Source organism: Megascapheus bottae, chromosome 11 (genome assembly GCF_031878675.1).
Source record: "Megascapheus bottae isolate mThoBot1 chromosome 11, mThoBot2.hap1, whole genome shotgun sequence".
NCBI classification, from domain to species: Eukaryota; Metazoa; Chordata; class Mammalia; order Rodentia; family Geomyidae; genus Megascapheus; species Megascapheus bottae.
The window spans coordinates 12,182,822-12,197,929 of record NC_143519.1 but is presented as its reverse complement, the minus strand read 5'-3'; the positions used below and the strand labels follow the sequence as shown (position 1 = coordinate 12,197,929).

General features: G+C 37.6%; 1 long non-coding RNA gene across 1 annotated transcript; it reads left to right on the top strand.

Annotated features, from left to right (window-relative positions):
• Positions 1–5,477: 5,477 nt before the first annotated feature.
• On the top strand, positions 5,478–10,524 carry LOC150056761 (uncharacterized). The gene is made up of 3 exons (XR_016536977.1): positions 5,478–5,544; positions 9,813–10,029; positions 10,253–10,524. It is a non-coding gene; the product is annotated as an uncharacterized LOC150056761 (long non-coding RNA).
• Positions 10,525–15,108: the final 4,584 nt, after the last annotated feature.

The window sequence follows — 15,108 nt, the reverse complement described above, 5'->3', positions numbered from 1 at the left end:
GAAACTTCAAGTTTTGCTTTGTTTTTTAATATATAAAATTGCCAAAAATGTCTTGTCATTTAAAAGCTAATGTTAAATGAAAAACATTTATAGATAAACTCTGATTAGTAATTGAGACAAAATTTATAGTTTATAGATCATAATATCCCTTCTTTTTTTTCCTTTCTGAATGTACCTGCTGAGTCATCATTGTTGATTATATAAACGTAAGTTCAAACTATTCAAGACAAAATCTTTTCTACTTCCTCTATCAGATAATTCTGTTTTTATAGGCTGATAAACCTGTTTTTAAGTTGTTATCATACAGAGGAGAGGGCTAAATAGCCCTCCCCACTTTGTTTCCATATATTTTTTATTGTAATTAATAGAAAGGTTACATTATATTCACCAGACATTGATACTCTTTCTTATGTCTTGGTCCCCATTTCCCTTCCTTCACCCCCACACCTCATGTTATTTTCCCCCCTTCCCTATCCTATTTCAAATCACCAAATACGCATATATACAATATATCAGATAACAAGGTGAAATACTGTAACAATATGAGATAACCAAGGGACAGCAAAAGAGATGAGAGATAACATAGTACATTAAGGACAACAATCATTCATTATATGGCTTTTGTTTCTATAACCTGGAGGTCCTTTCACTTAGGGTCATACTATACGGCCTTACGTATCTAGGTTTTGTTCTATGATAAATCTCTGCTAGGAGAGCCCAAGGCAGCTTATGACAAATGAGAGAGACCATTGAGCCTATGTTCCTTTGAGTCTGGCCTACTTCACTTAATATAATTTTTTCTAAGTCTTTCTATTTCCTTACAAATGGGGCTATGTCATTCTTTCTGACAGCAGCATAGGATTCCATTGTGTATAAATACCACGTTTTGTTGATCCACTCATCAACTGAGGGGCATCTGAGTTGGTTCTGTATCTTTGGTATGGTAAATAGTTGCTGCAATGAACATCGTTGTGCTAATGGATTTAGTATGTCCTTTTTTCTGGACGATCGGGTAAATGCCAAGTAGTGGAATTGCTGGGTCATAGGGGAGTTCTATGTTTAGTCTTTTCCATAGTGGTTGAATGAGTTTGCATTCCCACCAACACTGTAGTAGTGATCCCTCCTGGCCACATCCTCGCCAACATCTGTTGTTAGATTTCTTGATCCTGGCCATTCTAACTGGAATGAGGTGGAATCTTAGAGTTGTTTTGATTTGCATTTCTCTTATGGCCAGACATGTCGAGCATTTCTTCATGTGTGTATAGGCCATTCTTATTTCTTCTTCAGAGAAGACTCTCTTAAGTCATTGGCCCATCTTTTAATGGGATGGTTGTTTCTTTGGAGATTTTTTTTTTTTTTTGCCAGTCCTGGACCTTCAGCTCAGGGCCTGAGCACTGTCCTTGGGCTTTCTCAAGGCTAGAGCTTTACCACTTGAGTCACAGCACCATTTCTGTATATGTGGTACCGAGGAATCAATCCTGGGTCTTTGTGAATGCTAGGCAAGCACTCTACCACTAGGCCAAACTCCCAGCCCCAGCCCTCTCCTCTTTTAAAACACATTTCTCCTTATGGTGAATGAAACAGACTTATGTAAGAAGAACCTTGCATATGAGTGCATACACAATATAAATTTAAATCAAACTTTTTCTCATGAAAACTAACTGAAAAGCATGAGCTCCGTTGAAAGGGGCTTATGGTCTGTCGAGACTGGCTAAGTATGTTTTCCAGCCAGGACAAATGTGACTAATATGCCATGTGCTGACATTTGCAGTCTGTACCTTAGGGAGAATACTAAGATGATTCCTCATTCTTACTCGGTTCTCACATCCCATATGATCTGAGAACCTACTATGATACAATACCTGAGAGTAAATAAATTATAGATTAAAAATATATATTCTTCACAATTCTGGAGTCTGGGGCATCCAAAACTAAGGTGCTGGCAGGTCAAGTCAGGTGAGGGTATAGTCTTTCCCAAATGTCATTGAATTTCTACATTTTCCAAACAGTGTAACACTGTTCTATTTGGGGGGAGGGGAATGGAAGAATAATAACAATAATAAAAAGGCAATTTTATGAAAAAAAATTTAAATCAAACTTAAAATATTTAATTGAAAAATGTATAATAACATTAAGTTCCTATTTTGTAGTTTTAAAATGTGTGCCTATTCATTAAAATATTTATATATGTGCTAAATAGTTGAAAAGATAAGTTGACAATGGTTATTTCAAAAAACCCCACATTTCTCCTTTTAATGTAACGTGATGTTTATTGTTGTTGTTGATATGAATTGCTACTATGACTCAGGCATGTTACCTTCCTTTCCCTAAGCCCTACTGCAATAACTAGGCTCCCACTTCACTGAGAAGAAAATAAAGCTCTCCCAAGCACAGTTGTTGTACTTTGCAGTTTCATGATTTAATGAGCACATAGCAGATGTGTTTTTAATGAGAATGAATGGCTTTCCATAGGTAATTGAGGCTATCGATTTGATCATTAAACTTGTGATTATGCTGGAATCCAAAACAGCCGGGGATTTTTCTCTCAGGGCTGGGTGCTTGCCAGGCCGATGCTCTCCTACTTGAACCTCCCCTGGTTTTTTTTTTTTTTTTGTCAAATTTTTGAGGATTTTGTTTATTTTGTTTGAGAACTGCTATGATTATTAGAAACAGCCAATCGGGGGGTCAGATCTAAGCATTATAACGTTTTGAATTCCAACATGAACTTACGAATGGGTAAAATAATGAGATTGTTTTCTCCACTAGAGTGGAAGCACTGTAGCTTGAAGTCCTGTATCATTACTTACACACGAGGGCAGCCCTCTACGTGGTGCTCCACAGATATCCTGATACACTCTGAGTGCCAGGAGTCCTGTGGGGATGTCTTCATTTCATAAAAGGAAATTCCCAAACATACCTGTGCTCCTCAAGGCCCATGGGATCTTGGCTGCCTGTAAGCATGCTCTTGTTTTGTACCACTATTTCCTCTCGTTAGCCCCAACCTTCACGGAGTCTTTCTTCACCAAAGAATAACTCGTTTATGTATTGCCACCTTGGCACTAGCCATTTTCTCTTAATGGGATGTTCTTCCGAATCTTGGCATCCCTGTGTGGTAAAAACATCCCTAGGTTCTCAGCTAAGATGTCAAAGAGACCTCAGACCATCTGTGATGAGTTCTGAGATGCCAGTTTAGTCCTTCTGGTGATACCTTCCCCAGAACCCCGATAGCATGGGCCACAAGGAATGTTTCGTATTTAGAAGACACGTAAAGTGGCAGCTGGATCCATGTATGGCATGGGGCATGGCTGCAGCTCACCCACACTGTAACTCACCTTGGCATGTGGGACACCGGATCTACAAGAATGCTGCTCCTTCTTCATCCTTGCTTTCTGTCACTCCCAGCCAACAACCAATTTGTTTTGTTCTGTGATCAAGTTCTGAGGACAATACTTTTGTTTCATTGTAGCTGACTGAAGAACCAGGCATAGATTCCGGTTATCTTCCCAAGTTCCACTTACTCTGCATGGGGTCTTATCCTGGCAGGCTTGACTTTCCCACACTTTATTTTCTAACCGCCAGACACAAAAGAAATGGCCTATAATCCATCTAGTAAATCCCTCATTTTGTTTCTGGGTTTTGTTATTTTTGTCTTTGGGGGGGGGGGGTGATAGGGCTTGAACTCAGAGCATGGGCACTGTCCCTGAGAATTTTTTACTCAAAGCTAGTGCTCTGCCACTTTGAGTTCCACTTCTGGTTTTCTGGTGGTTAAATGAAGATAAGAATCCTATGGACTTTTTAACCCAGGCTAGATTCGAACTGTGATCCTCAATTCTCAGCCTTCTGGGTACCTATGATTACATGCTTGAGCCACCAGCGCCTGGATGAAAGTCCCTTATTTTAAATACTAACACTATTACATCCTACTATTTCTCCTTTTCTGATCAGACCCTGATTAATCAGTCATACTATTTAATGCTGCTTCCTCCTCCCTGCTTGTCATGTCACCTAGTCCTCTTTTTTTCTTTATTCTACCTTATCTTCTTGGCTAGGCCCCTCCAATTTCAATGATAGTCAATTGAAATATAGGGTCTAAAGGAGTTGCCCCCATTATCTATTTCTTATTCATTGCCTAGCACCTAGAACATCCCCTGGTTACTTATTAGTTGCTTCAAAATACTTTTGAGTAAATGATCGAAAGATTTCTGAAAAAGTTCCAAGTATGTCCTTAGCAATGTAGCTAAGTATCTAAAAAGTAATTAATAGAACCTTTTACAGTGCCTTTAATAATGCCTTACTTGCTCTTTAATTATATGGAACTTAATAAGTATATAAAACCTTGAGTAGTCAATAGTAATTATCAAGCTTACCAATAAAACTCACTAGTTATGAGCGGGTGCCTCAAGATGTTGCTGAGGCAGTTTCCTTTTATTTTTTATCCATTGTGGACCTTTATGTCTGTTTTCTTAGTCCACCACACCTAAAAGCACCAATTTAAAGAGTTTTTCAGCCAGCTAAAAGAATGAATGTTGGCAGTTGTTGGAAGTAGCTGCAGAAGAAACAGGAAACTAAACATGACAGCCCGTCCCAAGTCATTTAGTGTGAGTAAAACTAGCCCTGTCTAGCTCCAGACTCTTAAGAGCTTTATTTTTCAGTGTAACATAATGGTGGCCCTGTAGTCAAGAGAAGATTAAAGTATAAAGTGTCTGATAGCCTCTGACAGATGTGCAAATGTGTTGTAATTCTTTTCTTGTTTAACATAGTATATACACATTGCACACAAATCAAAAGGTTTAAAAGGGTCTAGAAAAGAGGTGAGAAGTAAATAAAAGTCCTCTCAACCACTTACTTCTTTTTCTGGATCCAGTCTCTGTTACTAGAGGTTTCTTGCTTATCTTTCTAGGGATGGCCCTGTGCGTATTCCATTCATTTTATTAACTCTATAGAACTCTGTTACATGGTTTTACTTGAATTTGTTTTATCAGTTCTCTATTAATAGACATGGTAGGTTTCTAATCTTTTGCTATTAAAGATAAGGCTGAAATTAAGTCTAGAATTTGGAATTAGCTTGGTCTTCTTTCCATCCTCCCAGATGCTCCCAGGCCAGTTCGTAGGTCTGATTTTCCAAGTGACTGAATGGTGTTTTTCCAATTCATGGTAGACCTGATAGTTAATACTGGAAAGATGAATCTGGATGGGAGTTGCTCACACCAGAAAGAACCACTCACTGTTTAAAGGACTGGGACCTTGAATCACATGACATCAGTTGAATGTTTATGGAAGAAAAACTGAAGATAAAGAGTTGAGCCTGTCTTGGTAACAAAACCCCAGTAGAAACTCTGGACAGTGAGGCTCAGGTGAATATCTTTTGTTATTCCATGCATTGCTACACATCAGTGTTCTAGAAGGGTCATATGCTCTAAGGACACGTTGAGGATCCACAACAGTTCTGATGAATTATCAAACCCTAGGGGCCTATGGGAACCTGTAGTCAGGTGATCAGAATTGATGATACAATGCCCTAAGTTGATACAGCCAATGCCTGAAGTGAGTGCAGTAATGGGGAGAATTAAACTGTGATGATAGTTGGTGGTAGAAATCATTCAAATATCCCTGTGTAGGATATGCCAATCTGATAAATAATAACTAATTTCATGATCATTTTTATTGGCATTTCTCTTGTTCATTTATATGTTTGAAAACCATTTCCTTTCTATTTCTGTGATCTGAATTCGTGTCCTGTTCAAATTTTTCTATGGGGGGTTGATTGTCTTTTCTGACTGTTTTGCTAAAGCTCTCTTAAGAGAGCTTTAAGTGTCCTTTTTGTTGTTGTTTTTTGTTTTTGTCCATCATGGGGCTTGAACTCTGGGCCCGAGCTCAAGGCTACCACCCTACCCCTGGAGCTACAGCCCGATTTCTGGTTTTCTGGTGGTTAATTGGAGATAAGAGTCTCACATTCTTTAGTGCCCGGGCTGGCTTTGAACCTCATTCTTCAGATCTCATCCTCCTGAGTAGCTAGAATTACAGGTGTGAACCACTGCATCCCACTAAAAGAGTGAAGTTCAAAATGTATTTTCCTTTTTCCCTCATAACTTGATTAGTGATATATTTTTATAGATTTTTTTCAAATGCAGATAGAATTACCAGCCTTTCTTTTTTCCTCCCTTTCTTCCTTCTGTGATTCTGATATAGTATTTATTTCATAAGTAGAAGAGCTTTACCTCTTTGAGATTAGTTTTTTATCTGCCAAGGAATTTATTTTCTATAAAATATGAACTAGGGATATAGCTTAAGTTTTCTTCAAGTAGTTACTTATTATAACACCATGTTTTATGTAATCTGTAATTTCTTCACTGATTTGCTGGTAACATTTTTTTTGGTCAGTTGTGGCACTTGAACTCTGGGCATCGGCGCTGTCCTTGAGCTCATCAGCTCAAGACTACTGCTCTACCACTTTGAGCCATAGCACCACTTCTAGTTTTCTGGTGATTAATAGGAGGTAAGAGTCTCAAGGGCTTTTGTGTCTGGGCTGGCTTTGAACGATCCTCAGATCTCAGCCTCCTGAGTAGCTAGGATTACAGGCATGAGCCACCGTGCCCGGCTCATGTAACTGTTAATTATTTTTAAAAATTTGTTTACAGAGGTCTTACACATTTCCTGATACAGCTGTATATTTTAGCGTTTTCTTTCATTATATTTTGTATATTACTGCTGTTTTACAAGTGATTCCTAATTTGTGTCCAGTCACCTTGTTGCTTCATCAGAGATATGGCCGACCTGGTCGGGGTTTGAGTCCTTTAGGTGTCCATAGAGGACATTAATCCAACTCATAATGACCTGACGGGCGCACTCTTATCATCTGACAAAGCCCACTCCCCGCACACAGGGCATCAGATTCCAACATGAATTTGACAGGTGGGTGGAGAGGACACTAACATTTAGAACAAAGCATAAGGCAAACAAAATGAAAGCATGACTATATTACCAAAAATTATCATAAGGAAGATATCAATGACATATTAAAACATGTAATGCTTAACCAAACTGACCTTCAAGTGCATGCACTAAAAACCAACAATTAGAAAGAAATGAATCCATAATTATAGTTGAGAGTTTAAATGTTTCAGTAATCAATAGAGTTAGAAGTCAGAATACAGAAGAGCTAAAAAGCACTGTCAGTCAACTAGATTATTTTTACTATAAGTCAATCCAACTGCAGCAAAATATCTGCTTCCTCAGGCATGCATAGACCATTCATCAAAGTAGACCAACTCCTGGGTCATAAACCAGAACTTGCTCAGTTAGCACTCTACCACTCAAGCTATACCTTTAGCCTGGCTTTTTGCTGATTAATTTTTTTCTGTTAATTTGACAAATGCTATTTGTGTGTTTTCATTCTTTTTTTTTTTTTTTGGAAGGGGGAATGGTTAGCTGTGATGGTAATGGAACTAAAACTCAGGGCCTTGTTTTGTTAACAGGTGCTTGTCCAATACAGCCTTAAACCCAGTTTGTTTTTTATTATTATTGTTGTTTTGCTAGTCCTGGGGCTTGAACTCAGGACATGGGCACTGTCCTTGGACACTTTTTTTTTTTTTGCTCAAGGGAGTGCCATTCAAGTCAGAGTGCCATTTCCAGCTTTTTCTCTGTGTGTGGTACCGAGGAATTGAACCCAGGACTTTGTACATGCTAGGTGAGCACTCTACCACTAGACCATACTCCTGGCCTTGCTTTTCATTATTTTTTAGATAGGGTCTGTTGCTTTTGATTTTGGGGGTTTTGTTTTGTTTGTTTTGTTTTGTTTTTTGCCTTAGACGAGCCTCCAAGCACAATCCTTCCTTGTTGCTAGATTACAAATGTGCACTATCATACCCGGATCCCAGTAGATTACTTGTTATTGAATGTACATTTTGACAAGTTTTGCTTTCCCAAACTGAGGAAATATAAAAAACAACTATTTTGGAGTTACTTCCTAGGGCATAAACTTTACAATTGGAAAGTGATAATATGGATTCCTTCCATGAGAAGGTCTTTGGGCTCATTTCATATTCCAAAACGTATATGTAAATGCAACCATTATTTTGGGTTTTTTTCTTGCCTTCTGTTTAACATATAGTTAAGATTTGTTGCTGCTCAGTGTCTCAGTATATGGAGGTTATGAATAGAAGGCACTGAACTCACACCTATAATCCTAGCTACTCAGGTGGCTGAGATCTGAACATCATGGTTCAAAGCCAGCCCAGGCAGGAAAGTCTGTGAGACTTTTATCTCCAATTAACCACTGGAAAACCAGAAGTGACATTGTGGCTTAAATTGGTAGAGTGCCAGCCTTGACAGAAGAGCTCAGGAACAGTGCCCAGGCCTTGAGTTCAAGCCCTATGACCAACAACCAAAATAAGGCACTGAAAAATCTCTCGTACTTTAAAGACCATAAACTTCATGGCAGAACAAACCTGACTTTAAAATCTAGCTCCACCAGCTTTCTGTACTCTGGTTCAAGGGCCTGCAGTGTACTTATAGCACTGAGGAGGGGCCTTATAGAATAGAGTAAGAAATGAGTTCCAATGTGACCTACTCCCTGAATTGTTGCAGAGTTCATAGATGGTGTTTGGGTCTTCTTAGTACAATGCTCATTGTAGACTTGAAGGGTGTGTGTCAAATTTTCAGTGAACTTTGAAATTATTCTTATTTGTTCACAGAGATATTTAAATGCCCTTGGAATGAAATGTTTGTTTTACATATGAGGTTAGCACAGAAAGTAGGTGTGACTGGAACATGTTCAAGAGTCTAATTCACACACGACCACATTCCAACTTACTCCCACACAAAACAGTAAACTGTAACATCTCTTGCCTAGCCCATGAACCTCACAGATTTTCAGAAGATTAGTTGTTGTTGTTGGTTTTTTTTTTTTTTTTGCCAGTTCTGGGTCTTGAACTCAGGGCCTGAGCACCATCCTCGGGCTTTTTCAAGGCTAGAGCTCTACCACTTGAGTCACAGTACCATTTCCAGTTTTTTTCTATGTATGTGGTACCAAGGAATCAAACCCAGGTCTTTGTGCATACTAAGCAAGCACTCTACCACTAGGCCAAACTCCTTGCCCCTCAAAACATTAGTTTAAAGACTTACTCGGAAGTTAGTATTTTAGAAAAGTTTTGTGCAGGGGAATAGGGCTGTATTTTTTTTAAGTGGAAAATGATTCCCCTCTGAATCCACTACAAAGTGCTAAAACCTTAGATTCCTCATCAAATAAACATTCTATTCTTTATTTGGCAAAGACTTTTGGGTTTCACAGTATCAAATGATATGCAGTACTTACTCAGGTGTGTCGTTTCCAGTTTATAAACCTTTTACATCCTTGCCCTATCATTTCTACATTTGATGGTTCCTTATGGAAAATACTTCCAGTGTTTTGAATTAGTCCCTATGTTTTAAACACATAGCGGAAATTGAAGATTTTGCTCCAATTTTGATTTCAACATCATAGATCTCTCATTTTTTTAATATGAATTCCCTTCCAGAAAACATTTTGCCTTCCAGGAAACTGTCTCTCTGATGTAGGCACTCCTTGCCCTATCCAGTGAGATCTCCCTTGGATTAAGGGGGGAAAAAATTCACTGTTCGCTCCCAACCAGATGTCTTCCCCCAGGGCTCTGTTTTAAGTCAATAAGGTAATATTTGTCTTGTTAATTTTCATACTTTGATTCTTTATCATAATGCTGTTTGGTGTTTCTGGTTCTTATGATACTTTTCTGTCAGCTCGAGCGTATGCCAAGTTTCAATAGCTGCTACATGTCTAAACTGCATTATCTTGCTAGTGTTGGCTCTGTCTGAACATCAGAAAACAGCCAGATTCCACACAAAACATTTCAGCTTGTGCCTATGGATATGTCCCCCAAGGAGGAAGTACACCTTGGGTTGAATTGACAGCAGCCACTGGAAGCTCTTCTGCACTCCGCATCATTTGTACACACGCTGTGTAATATGTGCCAGAGAAGCACGGTGCATCAGATGACTGCAATAACATCACCAAAGGTGTGCCTTTCTGCCTATAAAACCCTGTCTAAATGGGTTATTGTGCTTGAAGTGATTTATTACAATCTTTAGAAAATGAATTATGAACATGGTACAAGGGGTGTGGAAACCAAGGTACGAAATGGTATGTTTTATGTAGGCGAATAATCAGAAAATAATGAGCATGCATTCTAATCAGAGTCAAGTCGCTACAGCAGATTGAAAAGACTTCCTTTTATTGCAGGGTGAACCTGAGGGAGCTGGACTTGCGCAGAAATGAAGTGGCACTACGTTCCTTTGCATCTGATTTTATGAGAGCTTTATGGGTCGGTAGGACTTCCCTTTTTATGCGTTTGTGTTTGGGCTTTAATATATTTGCTTGGAGTCTGATTATTTTTAATAAGATAAAGCTTCAAGGCATGAATGTTAGATGAACACTGAGTTACGAGTGGCTGGAGAGAGGGAGGAGTCAAGAAAGGAAAACTGTATCCTGCCAGGAGGGTCAACTTGTTTTTCATTAAAAACAGAGATGCTTTTGAATTCCACCTATCTTTTCCCTAGGTAATTTTCCCATGTTTGACCTTTCCTATTCATTCTTTTCTTTATATTGTTAAGAACTTTGCGCATAGCCCATACTAAAAATACTCATTTTACTTTGTAATTTACTTTTCAATTTTGTGTATGTATATGTATATATACATAGGTATAAACAGACGCATCTATTCAGAACTTCAATGTTTTCTTTTTAAGATATGAATTATCTTTAAGTAGCATTTTTATTTTTATATTATTTTTAGGTAGTTGTGGAGAGGGGTTTCAATTCAACATGACAGTTTATGAGTTCAGTGCATCTTGATCAATGCCACACCTTTGTCATTCTCCCCTATCTCTCCGTACCCCACCTTCAATGTTTGGGGTTTTTTGCCAAGTATTGGGGACTGAACTCAAGGACTAAGCACTGTCCTCAAGGTTAGTGCTCTACCACTTGAGCCACAGTACCACTTCAGGCTTTTCTATGTATGTGGTACCAAGGAATCGAACCAGGGTCTTCATGCATGCTAGGCAAATACTCTACCACTAGGCCAAACTCCTGGCCCCTGCAATATTTTTATATAGTCAAAAATGTGATCATTTTCATTTGGAATTTGTACCTCTAATATCTTTTCTAATATCCTAAGATTTTATTATTCTTATATTTTTACTCATGATTTCAGCTAGTTTTCAATCAATTCTATAATGAACTTGATATTTATTTTTATGTAATGCAATAGCTCTCATCCAGATCTATCTATTAGGATCACATAAGGAAAAAAAGCATGTCTAGATTTCCTCCTAGTTAAATTCATTCATCATATTTGGGACAGGGGTTTGACCACTGAATTCTTTTTTTTTTTTAATTTTTTTTATTGTAATGAGTAAAAGGGTTACATGGTATTTGCCAGATAGAAGGTGCATTAATTCGCATACATTGATACCCTTTCACATGTCTTGGTACCCATTTCCCTCCCCCCCCACACCCCCCTCCCGTCTTAGTTTTCCCCCCTTCCCTATCAAATTTCAAATATCCAAATACAAATAAATTCAATATATCAGATAACAAAGTGAGATACTATACCAATATGAGATAACCAAGGGATAGCAAAGGAGATGAGAGACAACATAGTACATTAAGGACAACAATTATTCATTATATGGCTTTTGTTTCAATATCCTGGAGGTCCTTTCAATTAGCTTCACATTATATGGCCTTATGTATCAAGATTTTGCTCTATTGCAGATCTCTGCTAGTAGAGCCCAAGGTTTCTACTGATTATGACGAATGAGGGAAACCATTGAGCCTAAGTTCCTTTGAGTCTGGCTTACTTCACTTAATATGACTTTTTCTAAGTCTTTCCATTTCCTAACAAATGGGGTGATGTCATTCTTTCTGACAGCAGCGTAGAATTCCATTGTGTACAAATACCACAACTTGTTGATCCACTCATCAACTGAGGGACATCTGGGTTCCATATCTTTGCTATGGTAAATAGTGCTGCAATGAACATTGTTGTGCTAGTGGATTTAGTATGTCCTTGTTTCTGGATGGTTGGGTAAATGCCAAGTAGTGGAATTGCTGGGTCAAAGGGGAGTTCTATGTTTAGCCTTTTGAGGCACTGCCACACTGCTTTCCATAGTGGTTGAATGAGTTTGCACTCCCACCAACAGTGTAGTAGTGATCCCTCCTGGCCACATCCCCTCCAGCATCTGTTGTTATTCATTTTTCTGATCCTGGCCATTCTAACTGGAGTGAGGTGGAATCTTAGAGTTGTTTTGATTTGCATTTCTTTTATGACCAGAGATGTTGAGCATTTCTTCATGTGTCTATAGGCCATTTTTGTTTCTTCTTCAGAGAAGACTCTCTTTAAGTCTTTGGCCCATTTTTTAATGGGATGGTTGTTACTTTGGAGGTTAGTTTTGGAGTGATTCAATTTTTTGAGTTGTTGATATATTTTAGATATGAGGCTTTTGTCCGTTGTTTGGTTGGTGAAGATCTTCTCCCACTCTGTAGGCTTCCTGATTGGTTTACTAGCTATGTCCTTTGCCATACAAAAGCTCTGCAGTTTAATGCAGTCCCACTTATCCAGCCTTTCTCTGATTTGTTGTGATTCGTGGTCTTATTAAGAAAGTTTCGACCTGTGCCAAGGAGGCCTAGTGTATCTCCTATTCCTTCCTGTAAAGTTTTCAGTGTTTGACCACTGAATTCTTTCCGAATTTCTGCATGTCATTTATGACATACAAGCCAGAATCAAGAACAACTGAAGTAAAAAGTGAGGAAGGGAGACAGCATTGTATTTTGCGAGATTGTTTCAGTCCACCTTGTGAAGAAATCCTTGATAAATAATTATTAGTATGGAAATAATCATGATAAGATAGACATAAATGAAAAATATGGATACAACATTGATGTATACCAACACTCTTTAGTTTCAGTTTTATGCTACCCTATAGTGCAATAAGGACTAGACAAAAGTACAATCAAATCTTAATGATGACTATCTGAAGATGGCGGAATTTAAATTTTCTTATGTTTTTCTTATTCTTTTATGTATTTTCCAAATTCTTTACAAGAGTTGTGAAATGATCTTTATATTGAGAAAAAATAGTTGGAAAAGAATACTAATTTTGAAAAACAAAAATTAATTTCTAACATTAAAAATTACATAAATAAGTTCTAGAAGGGTTTCAGCCAAGCTACTATCTTAGATTAAGTTTGTGACTTGAAAAAGTGGACTGTTAGTGAGAACATACATAGGTTTTACTGTCTTTACTGCTTGTGTTTATTTATACTACTTATGTGTATATTTATTTAAAGTATAACTAAGATTTTTTTGTGATCTGCGGTTTGAACTCAGGACTTTATATGTGCCACACAGGTGCTCTATCACTTGACCAATACCAGCAGCACTTTTGCTCTGCCTACTTTTCAGATAAGGTCTTGATTTTTGTTATTTGGCCTTGATCACAATACTCCTATTTCTATTTCTGAACACAGCTAGGATGTGTTGAGATGGTGGTCTTATGAATGTTTTACCCTGGCTGGCATTGAACCCTAGTCTTCTCTATCTCAGCCTCTCCAATAACTAGTTATGCCCAGAATAACTGATTTAAGTTTACTATTTTTTCTTTATTAAAGCTAACCTATAAGATTGAAATATGGTTTTAACATGGTTGATATATATTTCATCATTTGATTTTTGACCAGAGAAAGAATCACAATAGCTAGTATGTTTTTGTTTAATTTTTATCATTGCGCATTTCTTACTGCTTACAGGAAACAGATTTAATAAGTTTTGTATCTAAATGAGACTTTAAAAAGTCACCAAGATTAAGAATTTTAAACACATTCGGTCCTCTTTACAAATGACAGGACTTTCTTAAAACCATTTATTTCATCTCAGCCTGACAAAAATTAAGTGGACTAAAATTTTATATTTTATTGAATCTAAAATTGTTTTAAAGATTGGCCATAATTTAAGGAAAATCTAATTGTGTTGTATCCAGTTTGAAAGATTTAAAAATTTTGAAAAGTATATGCATCTTAGAATAAATGAAAGAGAGATAATTCTCTTCAACCAAGAATACAGAAAGAAGAGACAGTTTTCTTGCCCAGTATATCCAGGACTCAAACCTTAATGTCCAGATTTTTCTACTCTATATAATTAAATTATAAAGATGGCAATTGAGATTATTAACAAAGGGTTTCACATGATAACTGGGGACTATGGTAGGATTATTAGACTCCATGTCTTCTTTTCAACCCACTCAGGTGATCTATTCAGGAATGTTTGTCTCTGGCATGACAGATACCCTCTATAATGTTAAAGATGTAGCCAAAGTAATCTTGAAAAAAACACAAAATTATATTCATATGACTTGATTATAAGAGTTACTATAAAGCTTCTATAATCAAGAGTATATGGTTTTAGTATAAAGACAGATGAGCAGATCACTGGGGCAGATTGTAAGGTTTAGAAATTGAACCCCATGCAGATAATTAATGGTTTACAGAAAAAGTACCAACACAAATGCAGAAAGGTCATGGCAGCATGTGGCATTGACATGATGTGTCTGTATGGAAAAATGATAAGCCTAGACTCCCATCTCAGACCTCATGCAAAACTTTAATTTGAAAGGAATATAGATTTAAGATATAAAAATCCAAATTATGAAGACTTCTCAAAGTGTGATCTTTGGGTAAACAAAAGTTTTTAAGATAGAAAAATCACTAAGAGGCAGGCACTGGTGGCTCACACCTGTAATCCTAGCTACTCAGGAGGCTGAAATCTGAGGACTGTGGATCAAAACTAGCCTGGACAGACAAATCCACAAGACTCTTATCTCCAACTGAACACCAAAAAGCTAGAAGCAGAGCTGTGGCTCAAGTTCTTTTTGAACAGTGCTACTCTTTCATCCCTCTGTTTTCCCCCGCCCACTATACATTTTCAATGTAGTGTCTATGAGTACCAGTACCAGTTCCATCATTTCTGTGTCGCCCTCAGAAAGATAAATGAGCAAACCTCCCAAAGTCAGATAAACAAACTAACAAGGCAAAAGGAAAAG